General features: G+C 34.8%; 1 protein-coding gene across 1 annotated transcript in view; it reads left to right on the plus strand.

Annotated features, from left to right (window-relative positions):
• The window catches only part of THEMIS (thymocyte selection associated), a 251,001-nt gene that overhangs the window by 135,355 nt on the left and 95,320 nt on the right, over window positions 1-20,326 (plus strand). The gene's annotated exons all lie outside the window — the stretch shown is intronic.

Below are 20,326 nucleotides of genomic sequence, written 5' to 3' on the forward strand. Positions count from 1 at the left end.
TGGAAACAGAGGATCCTAAACCTTTTTGGTTTTGATGTTTTTGTTAACAATATTTCTGAGCTTCTTTGCTGAAAAATGTCTGTTCTTACTTGCTTCCCCAAGACAACAAATCTGATTAGTTGTCTATCCTATCACCTTAGCAAATACTCATATTGGGCTGACTTTTGCTAGTTCCCAAAAGACCCATACATAGTTACTTGTACATTATTCTTATTATCCACTCTACTGCAAACTGACTTTCCTGTTGCCAGGAGGGAGAAGAAGAGTGGAAAAAAGCCTTCATGAAATTTCAGTCTCTTTTCCCTTTGCTCTGCAGAAGTCCCTGAGATAGTTTCCTGTCATTTAGTACAGAGTATATCTTCTTCAGGAAGGCCATGAGCAATCTTCTTTCCTTTCCTCTTTTCCATTGGGAATCTGCATTTTCTGACTCTTTTTTAAAAGTCAGGTTTTCTAGCTTTTAATAAAGACCTTGTCTAAGTTCTTTTTCTGATCGAAACTATTTTTGTTGTTGTTCTTAATGGAACCAAACTTTAGTATGATTTAAAACTTATGCAATACCTAATATTATACTACATACAAATATATAACAAAGCTGTTTTCCTTTATGTGCCAAGACTGTTATATATATATATATATATATTTTTTTTTTTTACTCTGAATGACTAGAATTTAATATCCCCCCATTGTCAAATCTGTGTGAACAAGACCTAGTTTATGAGGATTAAAAATTAAAAAAGAAGCCATAAAGTGTGGTTTGTTATTGTGGATGGAAAGAAATTTACCTTCATTTAGCTAAGAACATGAAACTGTTCTAATCATAGATTTGACATCGTGACCATGTTGGATTTTTTTTTTTTTTTTTTTTTTTTTTAATGTGCCTGTTCAAGCAACTGCATTTTATAATTGGTCTCAACTTCAAACGTAGATTTCTCATTGTCTGTCTGACTACAGGAAATATGGTTAATAGAAGCACATGTCAGCCTGACTGTAGCCTTTCTATAAAAGTCCCAGTCAGGCCACTTTGAGAACATTTTATTTCCCATTATGAAACTGAAATCTTGAGGGATTGTTAAAAGGTAATCAGTCTTCTGTAGAATAGTCCTGAAAGGCAAGCAGCCACTCAGTGTTGATTGGCAACACGGACTTTCTCATAGAATATTTAAAAAGAATGAGCTTTGCTACAAGACAATCAGGGGAAATTCATTCCAACACAAATCATGCATTGAATACTGATAGCTTCAGGTAGAAATGATTACTAACTCCTTTAATATCATTCCAAGATTTGAGCCTATATTAAAAGGACATCTGTGGGTCAGTGGGTAGGGTAGGGCTTGTGATTGTGTTTTTCCAATGCTCCTTGTGCTTGGATAGGATGTTGTACATTATGTCTATAGGTCAGAATTTCAGTGATGTTTTATGCATGTATCAAGGTTTGAAATTTATTTGTTCCTTATGAATGAAAAGCATCAGCCACTACTATAAATAAGTCACAAAAGGGGAGGAGGCACTTACAATGTTTTTCTTTGTGTAGGAAAATGATGCTATTGTGTATTAAACTTAAGGTATGTATCTCAGATAGCAGACAGATTTGCATTGTGCATATGGACATTCTTACTGTTCCTCTTTCACCCAAAGTACAAATTTGTGAGATATTTGGCTTAGTTTAAAAGTGTATTCTCTATAAAAGCAGAAAAGACAATTAGTCCTTCCTGGAACATGTCTTTGACCATGGTTTACCTAATACTAAATGCCATTCAGCTGATACAGTAGGAAACTGGCAATCTAGAATAGACTTTGGCATTGATATTGTGTGATCTTTAGAAAATTTAATATTATATTGCAGTAATAGAATTCATAAATCCATAGGATAGATCTAGAGGAGACCTTAGCAGTCACTCCTCTATTCCCAATGCTTGGTTTTAGAAAAGATTACAGCATTACAGTGTTGTAAGGGATCTCAGAGGCTATCCAATACAAATGAAACAATAGCAAGAATCCACTATTCAGCATCCCCAGTGAGTGATCTCTCAGACTTCATTTGAGTACCTGTAGTGAGTAGAGCCATTATCTCATGAAACAGTTCATTCAACTTTAGAAATATGTAATGGGAAGTAAGATTTTTCTTGTATTTGAATAATTTCTTAAGTTCACCTCTCTGGGATCACATAAAAAAAAAGGTTAAATTCTCTTCTATTTGACAGTGATACCTTTTAAAAATTGATATCGTGATCACCTCACCTACCCAACTTGTTTCTTTTTGGGGCCAAACATCTGAATTTTCTTCTGTTCTTTCTCATATGGCATAGTCTCCAGTTCACAGAGTCAAGTGGTTCACTGTGGGCATAGTGAATAGAGTTCTGGACTTGGAGTCAGGGAGACCTGCATTCAAATTCAGCCTCAGATACTTACAAGCTGAAGAGTAGCTACTCTACAGAAGACTGAGTATCTTTTAACAATGGCTCAAGATTTCAGCTTCATCATGGAAAATAGCCTGCTGGAGACTTTTGTTTGCTTCAGTTTGCACAATTGTAAAATGAATCCTACCTCCCAGGGTTGTCATGAAGATTAAATGAGAATTATCTTTATTTTTATTGTATTTATAAAAGTTCTGAGCCCAGTGCTGGTACATAGTAGGTAACAATAATATTAAAATGCTAATATCTACATAATATTAATACTTGTTCTCTTCCTCTTCTCTTTTTCCTTCTTTCAAACAACTCTCATTGAAGGAAAATATTTGTCAAGGACAACTGTGAAATTTTTGAGTAGTCTGCAAGTCTTTACTTTATTGGGGTAAAGTTCTCACATTTACAGTGTTACTCAATTTACTCCAAATTTTCATTACCCCAAAGACCACTGTATCTCTGAGATTTTCTTAGCAAAAATATTGGAGTGATTTGCTATCTTCTTCTCAATGGATTAAGGGAAACAAAGATTAAATGACAGACTTAAAGAACCAACAAATAAATAAATTTTATAGGTAATGTTAAAAAAGATATTCTTAACACCATCTACTTTTCTTACTGTACCTCTTCCTATCACTGTAGGAGTTGAAAGTAGTCATTTCATATTTTTCTTTCCTAGGAAGCATAACTAAACAGTAGCTCCTTTATTAGTGGCTGGGATCTCTTTACTAATTGGGAATGGGAGTGGGTGGTATTAGATCTTTCCAAGCAAGCTTATATAGCTCATTTTTTTTTTTTTTATCATGAGTCAAGCACTTCAGCTACAGCCAATAGGAGACACAATAGTAATAAGTTGGAAAGGACTGAAATAGGACCTTTCCTATAGATTTTATATCAGCCATGTAGTTGACAGGTAATGGAAGGCACCTTTCCTTTCCTAGGCTGGCGTTTGGACAGTAGAAAGCCTAGCATTGGGACTATATGCATAGCCTTTCTAATTTGCTTGAATCTTCCAGAGCTGTCATTAGATTTATCTATCCTTTGGAAACTCAGCTTTACTCCCATAATTTGATGAGGCATAAGGGTTTTAAGAACTTTAACAGAGATTCTTTGTACTAGTAGAGGCAGTGTGGTTTAGTAGATGGAAAGCTTACCTAGGAAGTCAGGAAGACTTGGGTTTAAGACTGGATTCTGATTCATATCAACCAGGACACACTCTTTTTCCAAAAACAAATTGACATGACAGACATTATAAGCGACAACATTTCTTTATTGACTTTGTTAGCTAAATTTGTGCAAATATTACCCATCGTGAGTCTTTTGACTCCACTCTTAGATTTTACCCATTTTATAAAGTCAATCTGGAGGTAAACTATGTTTGATTATATTTGACAAATTTATTGGCATGTATTTGTTTTACTATCCTTTAGTAGTTGCTGGTGAAATGATGTCTGCTTGTTCCAGAAGTATTCCTGAAAATTTTTGACTTGTTTATTATGTATTCTAAAAATGCCTATGAATCATTTTCCTCCTCTTTAAGAAGAAAATATTTATCTTTGTACAGCTGTCTCAGGGTGATTAGGATTTCTGTTTTGTTAATATTGTACCAGTTTCTATTGTAATATTTTACCCAACACTGTTTTCATGTAATTCAGCAAGAAATGTCCCCAAGATGGGTCACTGTATCATTATTGTTCTTTTGTATTTAGTGTTTTACAGAGTATGTTGCACAGGTGGATAAAATCAGGTCCTCCATAGTTGAATAAATATATTAGGATAAATGTTAATCCTCTATAAGCTTAATAAAATTATCTTTGTTATAATTCCAGTAGCAAAACAATAAGAAAACATATACCTTTCGCTATTACCATATGATGTTGGTCTTTGCTGTTAGTTGTCTATGTGCTAAAAGATTTTTATTCTTTGTAACTTGAAAATTATAGCAGTTTAATATGGTAATATTTCTTTAAAAATTGTTCTTAAGTTTCTTCTCAGTTTCATGCCTGAGAGATTATAGAAAACACTTAGGTCTGTGATAATGATCTGGTTCCTCTACCATTTGTTGGTTGAATTCTCCAGAATATTTTCAAGTCTCTATTTGTAGTTATGCAGATTTAAGCTATAAAAAGCAATAACCTTCTGAGGACTAATTCCAAACCCTGCTACCTCTTCCCTCTCCCCACCCCCCAAATCTTAATAGCTGTTCGAAAAATGCTAAATTTGTATTCCCTGTAGCACTATGTTGTACTATTTCTATTGTTTATTTGTATCTGGCTGATAATCAGAAGGGAGCATACCAGTTGGGGTTCGTGCACAATAGTGCTAGAAACCCCATCAATCTACAAAGTTAACCCTAGAATGCTAAGTAGTAGAGCTGCCCTCTAGGGGTCTGGACCATTAGTGCAAGTGGGAATAGAGAAATATTTCTAGAAGAGTTGCTATATTTTTGTAAATAATCCTATGGATATTGACCATGGAGTTGATTTTTTAACCTTCTTGGATTTTAATCATTTCACAAGCTTTATGCAGTGATAATCCACTCTTGCTTATATTAGGAGAATCTAATCCTACAGCATGTACTACTTCTCTGAACTATAAATATAAAAGTCATGGCTGAGGTGAATTTTTCTTTTTCTTTTTTTCTGGGGGAAGGAAGCTAGAAAGGGAAAGAATTGGATTTCAATGCATAGTAGAAAAAGAAATTCTTATGATATTGCCATATTTTAGGATGACATTCCATATAATGAGCATGATGAAACTTCACAATAGTCGACATTTACAGTACTTTGAAAAATTAGAATGTCCTTTACTCATATTTGAAGGATTCTCTTACTGCCAGAAACTGATTATGTTCTAAAGTTCAGGTAGCTTAGACTGAGGCAAAGCCATCAAAATCATTGAATGTTGGTTGAAATGCCATTTTTTAATGGTGGAACAGAATTTTTTTCTGTCACTCTATGAATGGCAAACTTGCCTTTTTTTTCCTATAGCCTTACAAACATTGATTGCCCACTAATAGAAAGCTAGGGCTGAAAATAATATTAGAGGGAATATATTGGAGAAAGGGAGGAGCAAGATTTTATGTGACAAGGAATGAATTGCTCTCCTTTGAATTCAACTGCTTCTCTTGAGCAGACTCAGGGGAGATACTTGTTTTTTGATGCTCACACAAAACCTCTTATTGATGAGGAGTTATCCTGCCGCCAAGTGTTAGACCATGCTGTTGGATGCCACTAATATGTAATATATAAATGGGCAATTTTGGCTGCAGGTAAAACTCATGTGGGTATGAAACATCTCCCTAAAGGTTATTGTGTTACTGAAATATGACACATGTGATGATGGCCATTATAGACAGGCTGATTGAGGTTGGTGAAATGAAAATTGAAGCTGAGGATTTCTTCCTTACTTTATTTTATTTTATTTTATTTTTAGCTTGGAAAGTACAAAGAAGGCCTCTACTTGTACATTTTTTTTCTGCCAAAGCATCTCTGGGGAGCCAGAAAATTTTGTACAAAGATCAGATGAAGAGATACTAAAAAGAGATCTGGAACTAGCTTTTTTTTTTTTTTTTTTTTTTTTTTTGTAAATAGGAGACTGACACAGATTTGAATAGCCCAATTTTTTGTGATACATACATACATACATACATATATATGTATATACATATAATCAAAAGATCATGTAGAATAAAATGTCAGAAATATGTAAAGTGCTTTAAAACCCTCAAACTAAATATTAGTTGTACTATTATAGCACTTTTTGTTTAGAAAATCTTTTGTTGAATGTTTGTTCCTAGGCTTTTGGTGTATGATTAAACATAGGAATGGAGACTTTTCATTGATATAGGGAATTCCTAAATAAAGAAATTCCTTCTACCATTGCAGGCTGGTGTATTCTCTCCAACTTAGAATTGCAGAGTTTCCTAGAGGACTCTCTCTCTCTCTCTCTCTCTCTCTCTCTCTCTCTCTCTCTCTCTCTCTCTCTCTCTCTCTCTCTCTCTCTCTTTCTCTCATACACACACACACACACATAGAGTATATATCAGAATCAGGATTTGAATCCAGGCCTTTTGCTTCAGAGGGCAGGTAGGTGCCTCAGCAAATAGAGTTCAAGGCTTAGAGTCAAATCTGACTCTAGATAGTTGCTAGATGTGCAAGAGAGGAATAATCACTTAAGTTTGTATGCCTTAGTTTTCTCATCTGTAAAAAGAGGTGGAAAGGAAATGGCAAGTCATCCCAATATCTTTACTAAGAAACTTCAAATAAGCTCATGAAAAATTGGACACGAGTATTAGATATGACAATATTGTTTATTATTATTGTCATATCTAATACTATTAACAATATTGATATTTTATAATATAAATGTTATCATTTAATAATACATAAATTAATATTATTAAATAGTAAACAGTGATAAAATATTAAATAATGAGTAGGAAAATTTCAAATCAAAGGATTTTAAAAAAAATTTTGTAATCATACTTGAAATATAAGTAGCTAAACTCTCAGAGGCAATATGGCACAGTAAAAAGGAATGAGCAGATCTAAGTTTCAATTCTTATCCAACTAATAACTATGTGAAGTTGGAAAATTTACTTATCCTGTCTGAACCTCAATTTTCTCATGTGTAAAATAGAGTTGAGATAAGGTCCTTAATATGCTTCTATGTTCATTACTGATTCTGCAAGTAATGTTGGAAAAGATATCCATATGTTTCCCCATACATATTAATGCTAAAGTAAATACTAATTTGCCAAAAAGGAGGTAGGAACGTTTGAAGCAGAAATTGTAGGGTAATGCCAACAGTTCTAAAGTGGGACTAAATGTAGCTGAATTCTTGTCTTATCTTTAACTACTTGGTTTTCTGAAGTTGGTTAAGTCACATCGTTTTCTTTTCTTTTTTTTTTTTTTCTACAACATTATTCTAGGGATTTCCTCCTCTATAAATGAAAAGGGTTGAGTTAGATGATCTCTAATGTCCATTCTATATTTAAAAAGAGCTATTATTAAAATGTTGCAACTACAGGAAAAAAAAAGCATTTATTAGATATCTATTATGTGACAAACACTATGCTAAGCATTTTAGAAATACTATCTCATTTGATTCTCATAACAGTCCTGAGAAGTTGGTACTATTATCACTCCCATTTTATAATTGATGAAATTGAACAAATAGGGTAATTGGCTTTCTCTGAATCATACAAATTAGTAAGTGCCTAAGGCTGAATTTGAACTCACATCTTCCTTTCCCCAGACCCAGCATTCTATCCACTGGCCAACTACCTGATTTACAAGCAAAGAGTAAGGAAGAAGAAATTTTTAATCATTTCTAAAAGATGACAAAATCAGGAGCAAATGAGATAAAAAAGGCTTAGGATAGGGAGGTGGTTATAACTACCTTTTTGATTGAGTACTGATTAATATTTCTACATATAGCTAATTCTGTTTTCTAGTTTTCAGCCCTACCCAACAAACAAATAAACAAACAAACAAAAACAAAAACAAAACCAAAAACAAAACAACTTTACTTTATTTGCATCTGCTTCAATGGAGAAAGGATTTTGTAACAGTTGATCACATCTACCAGAATTTTCTCAGATAAAATGGTTTTAGAGTTTTCCTTTTATTCAGGATTCAATAAGAAGAAAATTCAGGTTCAATTAACATAATGGAAGTGGTCCTCTCCCTCAAATCTCCCATTTTATATAATCTTTCCATTCAACATCAAACATATGACTTTCAGAAATAGATATAAGTAAACCTCTTAACTAGTTCTGCATTGCATGGAGCTTAGTCATCAGTAATTTGCTAAAATTTCAATACAAAATGGTACCCTAAAAATGTTAAATAAAGTATAAAGCCATGTAGTTGTAATTTCAGTTTCAAGAGCTTATTCTTTATGGAGGACAGAAGGGCTACTGGCATAAGGTACTAATAACCTTTGAAAAATCTGACTGCTGTGTAAAAAGGATGGCAACTTGAGTTGTATTGAACATATGAGGGGGACCAACAAAATTCACTTGACAAATATATCCTTTGAAATTGGTGACAATGTCATCTGACAGGAACAGATGTTCACTCAATGTGTATTCGATTTAGCCAAAAAATTAGCCTACTCTCTCTTTTTTTAATACCAGCTTATTATTTCTAGAAGCAAACTCATTCATATATCTATTTCTTCTTCCCTATTCTGCAGGGAAGATTATTAGAGAGGACCCTTTGTCTTGCTTTTCCTATTTGCTTCTGTTCATTAGACAATTCTAAACCATGCCCTTTCTCAAGAACATTTTCTTTAGAGAGCAGGCTCTGAGCTACAGATTGCCATTTTACTTGCTCAACAATTCCTTGAGCCATTTACTGTGAATGCAATTTGATTCCCACATTCTGTTTAGGCTGTTGCAGTCCAGACACTCCACTAGATTATGCATGTACTTAATTTTTTTAAATTGGAAAGCTACTCATGAGTGCTGTTTCATTTATGTCTTTGCCAAGTTTCAACACTTGCAATAGTCACTGGGGCTGCATTCCTACAATCTTCATTTCACAATAGAGCTCGATTCTGGCAGCTTCTGTGTTTCAAAAGCTAGCCTCCTCTTCAGAGAGATTTGTAAATCTTACTGATACTCAGGGCTTCTTCATGGATTATTTCCAAGCAGAGAGAACAGCATTCAAAGAATCTCTAGGGAAAACCTGTTCAGTAGGTTGGGGTGTGGGTGGGAGGTAGTGATACCTTTTAATGCCAATAAATAACAATGCCATTGACCTAGAGATCATTTTCAACCTGAGCATTGTCAGCATGAAAGAATTCAAAGATAACAAAATGCTGCTAAAGACTTAGAGCCCTTCCTGCTATCAGATCCCTGAAAACTGCATGGGCGACTGTTGTTCATCTGGTGAATAATACTTGGCTTTCACCATTCATGGTAGCATTGTGACTTTTGAAAAATGTTTCCACAGATTAAAAGCAATGATTAGGCTCCAGTTTTCCAAAGAGCTAAAATTTGGCTTTTGTTGTTTTGTAGTCTCCTTTATAAGAGCTTCTTGTTTTTCTTTAAATGCTCCATTTTATGTAGCCTGTATATTATATTTGTATATATTTGCTTGAATGTTGTCTTCTCCATTAGAATGTGAGGTACCTGAGGGAAGGAATTATCTTTTGTTCTTTCTCTATATCCAGCATTTAGCAGAGTGTCTGGCACAAAAATAGGTGCTTGATAAATGTTGATTGATTGGCAAGTTGACTTTAGACAATTCTCTTGATGGAGCAAATGCACATACTCTCTGATGAGTTTTAAATGCTAAAAATACTTTATGAAAATAATAGATTTCCAAACATGGTGTCTTGATATGAATTCTGAAGAAGGCTAAACAGGTCACAAAATTGCATAACATTAGATAATAAATAGAAACGATTAATGTTCTACTTTTCCAAAGCAGAGATTTGGGAAAGAGGCAAGGATAGGCTTACTTACCACAAAACACTTTTGAGATCCTTACAGACAAGGTCCTCTGTGTCCTTAAAAATTATATTAGCAACACCATGTAAGCATCTGGTATGTAGACAAATAAAATTGCTTCTACCTCATTTTAACTGATTAGTACCCTCTGGTCTCATCTTAGCAATTGGTGTCTAATGGTATAGTATATTTGACATGTTATATTGCCCTCTGTGGGCTGAAAGTTGAATTGAAATAGTATAAGAATTTTAAACTATAATAAACTAACAAGTGCATGAATATTGGAGGTATGTGGAATGATTTTAGAGATCTTGTAAAAGTCTCCTAGGTCCCTAAATCACTTTACTTTCTTGTTAATGCCTGGAAGGAGAAGCAATACCTTTTATTAGTGAATTAGAAATAAGGCCTAAAACACAATGCCAAATACACACTTAAATTCATGTTAAGGTTAAGAGGTATCAGGGGCTGAATGTAAGTTTTGATAAAATAAGAAGAAAGTACAAGAACATGGTTGTGGAGTGAGAAAGTAGATGCCTTAAGGGGAAGGAGCTCAAAATGGAAAAGGCAGGGTTTCCACTAATTAAACTTCATCTGCTTCAGTTTTGCCTAATATTGGTATTGTTCTTGAGAAACAACCAGGGCTGTGATGCTAAAGTGTTAAGCCACTGACTGCTTTTGATTACTAAGAACTCCAAGTACTTGGTATGGAAAAAAAATTGTCAATGATTATGCCATCTATAAACTTTGAAATCATTTCCATAAGTCTTAGATTTCATCCCAGCTCATCAAATGCTCTTTCATGTGCTAATGATACTAATCAAGGCAGATGTCATTCTATAACCAAACAATTAACCTTAAGAATAAAAAGCAAAATGAGAGAGACTGCTAATTCTTTACTTGGGGCATTATCTAGTGTACCATCTTAATCCATGACATTCTTATAGATTTATACATAACATAGCTCTTAAAACTCTCTACCATAAAATAATCCTTTGCTTTCCTTTTGAGACTACTTACTACAAGTGATGTGATAGATTTAGCTATTTATAGATTATTTTAAGGAAAATTACTTTATGTGAAATTTCAGTAATCAAAACTCAGTAAACTGAGTACATACTATATGCTTAGGCACTGTGCTGCCAATGAGGATACAAATATGGAAAAAGATAGTGCAGGGATAGGAGTGAGAAATGATAGGAAAGGTGGAGAAAGCACCCAAAGGGCCAGGAAAGGTATGTGATGACACAGAGATATGATGGAGTAATCAGACTAGTTAATATTAGAAGAATAGTTATGACATGTGAATGTATTGGAATATTATTGTTTTATAAGAAACAATAAACAGAATGACTTCCAGAAAGGTCTAGAGAGACTTACATTAACTATTGCTAAATGAAGTGAATAGAACAAAAAGTACATTGTATATAGCAAAAAGAATAATTTCTGATGATTAACTCTGATGGACCTAGCACTTTTCAACAATGAAGTGATTTGATTTCACTAGTTTCGTGATGGAGAGAATCATTTGCATTCAGAAAGTATGGGAACTGAATATGGATCACAACATAGCATTTTCACCTTTTTCGTTGCTGCTGTTATTTATTTTTTCTTTCATTTTTTTTTCTTTTTGATTTGCTTTTTCTTATGTGGCATGATAAATGTGGAAATATATTTGGAGGAATTGCATATGCTTGACCTATGTTGGATTATTTGCTGCTAGGGGGAGGGGGCAAAAAGAAGGGAGGGAGAAAGATACGGAACACAGGGTTTTGCAGGGATGAAAGTTGAAGACAATCTCTATATGTATTTTCAAAGCTGAAGAATTATTAAAAAATATTTTTATGAGGGATGATTCTCTGGGAGGGTACTGGAGTAAAGCTATAAAGGAAAACGAAAAGATATAAAGATATAAAATTTTTATTAAAAATATTAGACATACAGTAGCAATATCAAGGAAAGCAAATAGAGTAAAAAGTCAAAAAAGCCAAAATATTTTAGCCCTATACATTTAATACAGTTCTATACTTCTTTGGGAAAAGTTTACTATAAGAACTGGCTATTCTAATTATAATGTACCTCAATTTTTCCCCCTATAGTATACCTTTATACTTTAATACTTCTAAAACCTATAATTTCCAGCCATATTACATATTATTCCATGTATATTCAAGAAAAGATAATCTTTCACATCCATACTGATTACCCTAGGCTTATAGAACCTTATCCTTAACATCATCTTGTCAATATTTTATATATATTTTTGTATTTATTTATAATTATATGTATACTAATCTCCCCTTCCTAAGCTATAAGTTCCTTGATGACAAAATATATATAATATTTGTCATTGTATCCCTATAATTGGGTATAATGTCAAACATTCACCAGGCCCTTAGTAAATGCTTACTATTAGACTGATATCAAGTATTCCTTCTACAAATACAAACCACAATCCTTTTAATCCTTAGATGGTTTTGTTGAGGTTCAAAAGGATACCCCAAAAGGTTGGGGTTACAGACTAGTTTTGTGATAGTTCTTAAAAGAATTTGCAGGTTTGCACTAATCTCCAAGTCAAGGGGCAAAGTTTATTATAATTTTAATACCAATTGAAGAGGACTAAGTTCTAAAAGAATTTAGTAGAGAACCAAGATCAAGAAGATAGGAAAAGACAGAAAGATCAGGTTCTTTATGTCTCTGATATGCTAATTTTGTGGCTTAGAAGTAAAACTGAGGAATGGTCTGGTATGCACCTCACCATTTCTCTTAGAAACCCTGTTATCAATGACCAACAAATTGGTATCTAGTAGTTAGTAACATTTGTAGGACTATCCTATAATATTCCTAAGGCCAGAAGTTTTTAGGATCTTGGACAAATAGATTGTTAGAAAAAAAGCACTCCGAAATAGGGGCTTCAGGATTACTGCTATATTTCTCCTAGAGCTGCACCCCATCATTCCCCACTCTAGCAGTTTGAAACCCAAATTCATTTGGGACAAGGTATGGTGATCTAAACTTCTGGAGCTGCTTGAAGCAGGCTGATAAGGGGCATAGAGCTAGTCCTGGCTTGTGGGGTCCAGACTAAGGAAAAGAGAAACATGATTTTAAGGTAGCAACAGAATTCAGGAGGCTCTGAGTGTCATTATCAATGTCAGGGGATACTCAGGTTGAACAAATAGTTGGAATAGTTGGAGTCTGGAAGAAACAACTCTCACAAGTAGATTAAAAGTACAGCAACCAAAAATGAGGGGGAAAAAAGAATTTTAAAAAAGTGGAATTAATATGGGGATTACTAAAGACAGTAACTAGGAACCCCACTCAGAGGAAGACTTGGGGGGAGTAGATGAGGATATCATGAATTTCTCAGATTCAGACAGCTTTTCCTAGGATAAATATCAAAGCACATTTTCCCCAAATCCCTGATTTTTGTCTCCTTAAAGGAGTAGCAGTAATGGGATGGAACAGTGGCATTATACACAGTGAAAGGAGTGCTCAAGTGACCTAGGATACAAGCACCACAATGTTTAAGTGCCTTAGCCACAGCTTGGGTTATTTGAGAAGTGCAGGCTGGGTTAATGTTGCTATATAAAGAACTGGGCAGGCCAAAAGGAGATATGACCCCAATTCTAAAGCTCTGATGAGGGCAATAAGTTTGGCCCTTTGAGTCAGGACATGATCATAATAGGATCAAAATAGATCTTTCAGGATTCAGCCTAAGAGCACATACATATCAGGATAAAGCATCCCTAGATCTTTTTGACAACCAATAATTAAGTAACAATTCCATATCATAGCAAACTCAGGAATAGTCAGCTGGGAAACAAACAGAACTGGGAAACTGAGTCAGAAGGATCCAACTTTGAACAGAGACTAAGGTTGTGCTCCCAGCTCTTGGCCAGATAAAACATCTATCTATTTGATTTCTCTCAAATGGTGGATTACTGACAATGATCCATCAGGCAATCATACCCAAATTCAAAGTTCAAAAGAATATCAATCATAGTCTAAAGAGATTTTCTTTCTAATAGCAAATTCTACTAATCACAGTTTGGGGCTAGATACATTATTTAAAAAAAAAAAAATTAGCAGGATTTACAGGAGATTTTGTTTAACATCTTTTATATGTTTAAACTTCTTCTGGTGCAAAGGATCAATCATTAAACAAGCTTATAGATTCTTAGTAAACATATTCCTTGTTTAGGAACTATACATCATAAACAGGTTCATTTCTCCGGCCTGATGACCTTGCTTACCCTGATGGTTTCAAGAAAATGGGCAAGCTTACAAATTAAGGGAAGTTGACAGACACTCCAGGGAAAAGGCTGAGCTTGCTATAGGCTATCCCAGTTAATTGGGTTTCGTAGGTTGTGCTGTTTGATACTTTTCCCCACTTTGTGAAGGGGGGAAAAGGTGCTGCACACCTTCATACTTGAAAGTCAACTGACAAGGCCTCTTATTATTATTATCCCTCTTATTCCATACACAGTAATTACCAATTTTAGATTTAATATAATGACAATAGTTCTAAATAACTTAGAATTTTCATGAGTAATAGACATAGCCTTAAGTGTGCTTTTTAAAAACTGAGATAGAACAGAAGCTATCACAAAAAAGGAATAGGAATCTCATATAATTTAAAGTTTGTTTCCAATTTTAACATACATACATAATAGTTATTGACTTTACGTTATAAAATTCCATAAATTCTAATTAAATGTTCCAGACAAACTGAATTGCTATTTGGTTATTTTCCAATTCACACAAACCAATTTCTCTTTTGTGAATCAGAAAGGAGTTAAGCACCAGTTTTTTACTGACAAGGCCCTCAGAAGTGGGCCTTTTGTTGCCAGAGTTTTTAAAGTAGCAGTGAACTGTTTCTTGTGTTTAACTAAAGTTCCCAAACTCTTAAATATTCTGTTACCATTGTCAGTGCAAAATAATTTGCCATAAATTACGTAGCTAATACATATCTGCAACTGAAACAGACAATGGTCCTCACATTGCCATGCTGGGTACTGCCAGGGGCACCCAGATTCTTCTTAGGCAAATGTTGGACAGAATCTGCTGAAGGCTGGGGTGACTGGTGCCAGAATCTTCCTTTGATGGGAGTTTCAGGTACCAGGATTCAGGAAATGCTGACCATATGGCCTGACTTCCACTCCATCCCCATTCTCTCAAACTGGGCTGGGGAGATGATTGGGCAAAGTTGTATGAGGTCCCCATTGCTATTGTTGCTTCCTCCATTTCTACAGATGGGTCAGAATTTGAGTTTCTCTATAGTTCTTTAGCATTCTCTTAATATGAACTGAGATGAGAGGAGCTAAGAGAAAGATTTATACTATTATGGATCTTGTTAGTAATCTCCACAACTGAATTGCACTCAGGACTCTGGGGAGGGGAGCATGCTCAGTAATTAGTTGTGGAAAGGGTCCCTTAATATCTTTAGCAGTGCTTCCCCAAACTAGCAAAAGGGGACTCCATTCAAGATAGGAGTCGGGAAAGTCAGAAAAAAGTTGCTATTTACCTATTTTTCCCTTTGTTTTCACTTCCTTATTTCAGAACGGGGTAAATTCTTGGAGTTATTTCTAATGTTTCAGGAATTTTTCTTGCAATCTTAAAATGACTGATGGCCAAATTCCTTAATTGTTGCTCTCAAAATCTTGAGAATCTGCTAAGATGTTATTTTATCAGTTCTATAATTTTAATTAGTTAACTAATTCTGTAGCCCCCAGTTTGGCCAGAACTGGGGTCCATTGGAAAAAGTCAGGCTTTTTCCCCTTTTGAGTGGGAATCAAGGATGCTGAAAAGTCTTACCCAGTGATCTAACTACAGCATAGAAGTTTCTTCTTATTGGCTGCATTTTAAAATTTTCCAGATAACAGAATCTAGCTCACAAAAGACATTTTGCACAGAAATACACAGACAAAAATGAATGGAATAGGACTGTCCTATCTTTGCCAAAAGCCATAAAATTTCTTTGCCAAAAGCCATCCTATAGTACTTCGTCTCCTCTGGTATCTCAGAGAAGGTGAAACAATAGCAAAGGTTCCCTAGGAACTTTGCTAAAAATTGCAAGAATGCCCAAGTCTAGGCATCCCTAGTTAAGGAAAATTTTCTGAGTGTGGAGTTCAAGGCAATCCAGATGAGCCCTCTTTCAGCTGCTTGGGGTGTTCTAGCTATAGGACAGAGGGAGAAAAGAATGGAAGATTTACCTTGACAAGAAGGAAGTTAAGCAAGGGGATGCCAAACTCTCCCTATATAGGGCCACCAAATATTGAAGTTCAAAAGGAGATCCCAAAAGGAAGGTGTGGCAGACTAGTGTTGTGAGATAGCTCAAAAGAATTTTCTGGTTTGAATCTATCTCCACGTCAAGAGGAAAAGTTTATTTTAACTGCAACACCAATTGAAGAGGACTAATTTCCAAAAGAATTTAGCAAAGAACCAGGAGCAAGAAGATAAATTTTTAGGAAAGGCAGAAAGATCTGGTTCTTTATGTAAATTTCATGGCTTAGAGATAGAGGTGAGGAGTTGTCTGGTATGCATCTCAATATTGAATTTTATGGTTTAAAGATGGAGTTGAGGAGTAGTTGGTATGCAACTCACCATATGTGTCAGAAACCCTGTTATCACTGGCAGTCAGCAATATTATTAGAACAATACTATAGTATTCCCAAGGCTAGGAGACTTTAGGATGATTAGCAAACAGATTTTTAGAACAATAGCACTTCTAAAGTCATGGGGTCTCAGATTACTGCTATATTTCTCCTAGAAGCTACACCCTATCAGTTTATTGATGTGGGTTAAAAAAAAAAGTCACCTGGTGGTCAGCTTTTTGGTGATGAGACTGTCTATTTTTATCTTGGTTAATGTTTGGACAATAACTATATAGTTATAAATGATCTAGGTCTCTACTTGAAGTCTTGACAGCTTGTTGGGACTGTCCAGGCCTGTTTTCTATTTCTTTAGCTGATGAGGCCACAAGAGTTGCTTCTGTACCATGATCAAGTATCAAAACAGGACTTCAATGCTAAGCCTCTCATCTCTAAACAGAACTTTAGTAGAATCAATAAAGTCTTTTAAATGGATCTTTTAAAAATGACAACTATAAAAACTATAAATAAAAGAAATTGTTCATGTTCAGATTACTTAAAAATCTCTCAAAATCTCATTTTATAAAGTTATCTATAAATGTTGGTATGATTGATAAATATGGATACTGATTACATCCCAATTAAATCGACTACTATTTATTGGTTGTGACCAGTTATATTTGTATTGTAGTCAGTGAATCATATATCAAGGGTTCTTAACTTTGGTTCTATGGATGCCAAAGGATTCTATGAATGCCAAAATGCTCTATGAATAAATTTCAGGGATCTTTGAACTTGAATAGGGAAAAAAAATACATCTTTATTTTAACTAACCTCTAAAATTTGTACTGCATTTAATTTTGAGTCAGAACCTTTTCTATGCCCCATGACTCTCCCTCATCCTCACCACAAAATGAAAATGTAATGCTGAGCAGGCATCTATAAATTTCAAAAAACTGCCATCAGTACACAAAAAGATTAAGAATGCCTGTTCCAGGCCAATAGAGTTGTAACTTTTCAACTTAGGTTTTATTTTATTTTTTTAATTGTGTCATTGTTTTCCCCTATACTCTACACAAAAAGCAAATTAGTAAGATTTGTACTTTCACTAATCCCTTATTATAACTATTTGTGCTCTAGCCAGAACTTGAAACACAAGCTTATCAGATTGTTTGCTGTTTGACTGTTTCTAGTGTAAGAGGAGGGATGTTTGTATGGAGCAGAAATTTTAGTTTTACTCTCAATTGTTATCTCAGAAGACTTTTTTTTTTTTTTGTTGGGTGCCATGTTTCTAACTTCTCTTGTTGACATAGTATTCTTTAGAATAAATTTGATAAAGTTATTTTGTTTTAACTTTTTTGGAGCCAGGGGAGGTTATGCTGAAAATAACTATTCTGCCCCCTGGATAATCATGTAATTCCAACTTAGGTTTTTAAATATATATACAAAAAATGGAAAGGAGGGCAGAGAATAGGAGGTCAGAATAAAAGTGTGGCATGTTACTTTAAGAATACTGTAAGGAGTGCTCAAGATCACAATAAGATAAGACTAGCAAGAAAAGATAAGGGTTATAAAGAATATCTAATTATAGGAAAAGGAAAGAATCAAAGAAAAGGATGGGATTTTTGTATGGTGTTGGAATTGATGACAAACTGGTGAAAGGGAAAGCAGAATTGCTCAACTTATTTTTACTGATGTTTTCTCTTCCAAAGATTATGATGTTTGACCTGTAAAAGAAAGACCAAAAATAGTCACAAGGGAGCTAATACTCAAGATAAATTTATCAGAGCATATTAATTTATATTTATGTTGTTATATTAATTTATTAAATTATAAATTTTTATTAAGTATCTAACTGCCTTTGAGCAGTTAGATGTTTCACAAGATGGAACTGGTATCAGGAAGACTCATCTTCATGAATTCAAATCCAGTCTCAGACATTTAATAGCTATGTGACTACTATTTGCCTCAATTCCTCATCTATAAAATGAGCTGAAGAAGGAAATAGCAAATCACTTTAGTATCTTTGCCAAGAAAACCCCCAAAGTGGGGTCACAAGGGAGTTGAACATAACTAAAATGACTCAACAACAACAATAACAACAATTGCCCAGGTGAACTTTCTCTCAGGACCTTCAAAGATCTGACAGGTTGATTGCTCAGCCACTATCAATGATCTCAGAAAGATTGTGCAAAATAGGAGTGACATCTTGACACTGAAGAAAGACAATACTTGATTTCTAAAAAGAAAAGAAAAAAAAACATCTTATAACCTATAGACCAAATGATTTTCTTTTGACTCCTCAAAGAATTCTAGAAAATATTATTAAAGACATGGCTGGTGGACAGCAAGAAAAGAAAGAGGTATATATGCATACAGAATCTGCATAGGTTCATCAGGAACACTCCATACTGTTTTGTTTTTTTTTTTGGGGGGGGGGAGGAAATGGAGAGAGACTACTATCCTGACAAAATATAATTTTACATAGACTTTTTATAAATTATTGCTAAAATTTCTCATGTTTATGCCCCTACACTAGTCACATGACAAAGCTGGAGAAAAATGAACTAGATTGTAGTTCACTTGATTGGATTGAGAACTAATTCAAGTAAGATTGAAAAAGTAGTCACCAGAGGTTCAACGTCTTTATAGGAGATTTCCAGTGGAGTGTCCTAAGTACAGGTATTGAATCCTATGTCATTTTAAGATTTTTATCAGTGCCTTTGACAAAGAAATAGATGGAATACTTATGCAATTCCCAGATGCCACAACATTAGGAGAGAGAGAGTGAGAGAGAGAGAAAGAGAGAGAGAGAGAGAGAGAGAGAGAGAGAGAGAGAGAGAGAGAGAGCACACTGAATGATATTAAGTATCAAAAGATTTCAGTAGGGAAGAATGTTGTGCCAGATAGAGTAAAATAAAATAGAATGTGAATGTTATATAATGTGTGATAGAGGACAGAGAGCTGTCATTGGAGCCAAGAAGACTTTTGTCCCAATTTCTTTTCTAATACATATTGGCTGTGGGACCCTGGATAACTAACTTAGTCTCTCAATATTATAGACCAGAGATATGAACCTATCACTCTTGCTTATAACATTCCCAGTCAATCAACTAGTTTCTATTTGAATTTGACACTAATACTCAGTTGATTCTCTAAGTTTCAAAGAACATACCAGCTTGGACTGGTAGAAGGAGATCTCTCACTTGGGAAATATCTCATTCCCTATTCCAATGAAATGACTTATAAATTGAATCTATATCCTTATAATAGCTTCCTCTGTCTTAAATTTGTTTGTTTGTTTTTTGGTTTTTTTTTTTACACGATTTCATGAAAGAAAGAGGGGAGGATTTTGTGAAGATGGCAGAGTAGGTTTTCAAATTCTCTTTATTTCTCCCACAAATAGAACAAATTTGTGCCTCAGGGTGAACATAGACTAGAAAAAAATGAAGAAGACTTGGGGTAGAACAGGGGTATCTAAAGAAAGACCTGGGGCCGAGATGAACAAAATGCAAACACCTATGGGCTAGCTCCACAGAAACACCAAGTGGGAAACCCTAGTGTGAGTGGAGCCTTAGCAGGACCCCCAGAAACTTTCAGCTCCCTGACTGCTTGTAGAAACTTAAGTCTTGAGTCCAGAGAGACTGAAGGACTGTGCTGCTGGAGTAGCCCTCGGCAAGAAGGAACCAGAATCTGTGAGTGCAGAAACAGGAGGACCAGGATGCTGCTGGCTCTGGGCACTTGCTGAAGGGGGCAACTCTTGGTTTGGGATTCCTGGTCAGAGTAGAGGGCTGAAGTGAAGCCAGAGTCACCATCCACCCCCACCCCAGGATTAGAGGGTGCTTACAATAAAACTTCTTATTTTAAAAATC

The sequence above is a fragment of the Sminthopsis crassicaudata genome, chromosome 4, assembly GCF_048593235.1.
Source record: "Sminthopsis crassicaudata isolate SCR6 chromosome 4, ASM4859323v1, whole genome shotgun sequence".
Classification (NCBI taxonomy): Eukaryota; Metazoa; Chordata; class Mammalia; order Dasyuromorphia; family Dasyuridae; genus Sminthopsis; species Sminthopsis crassicaudata.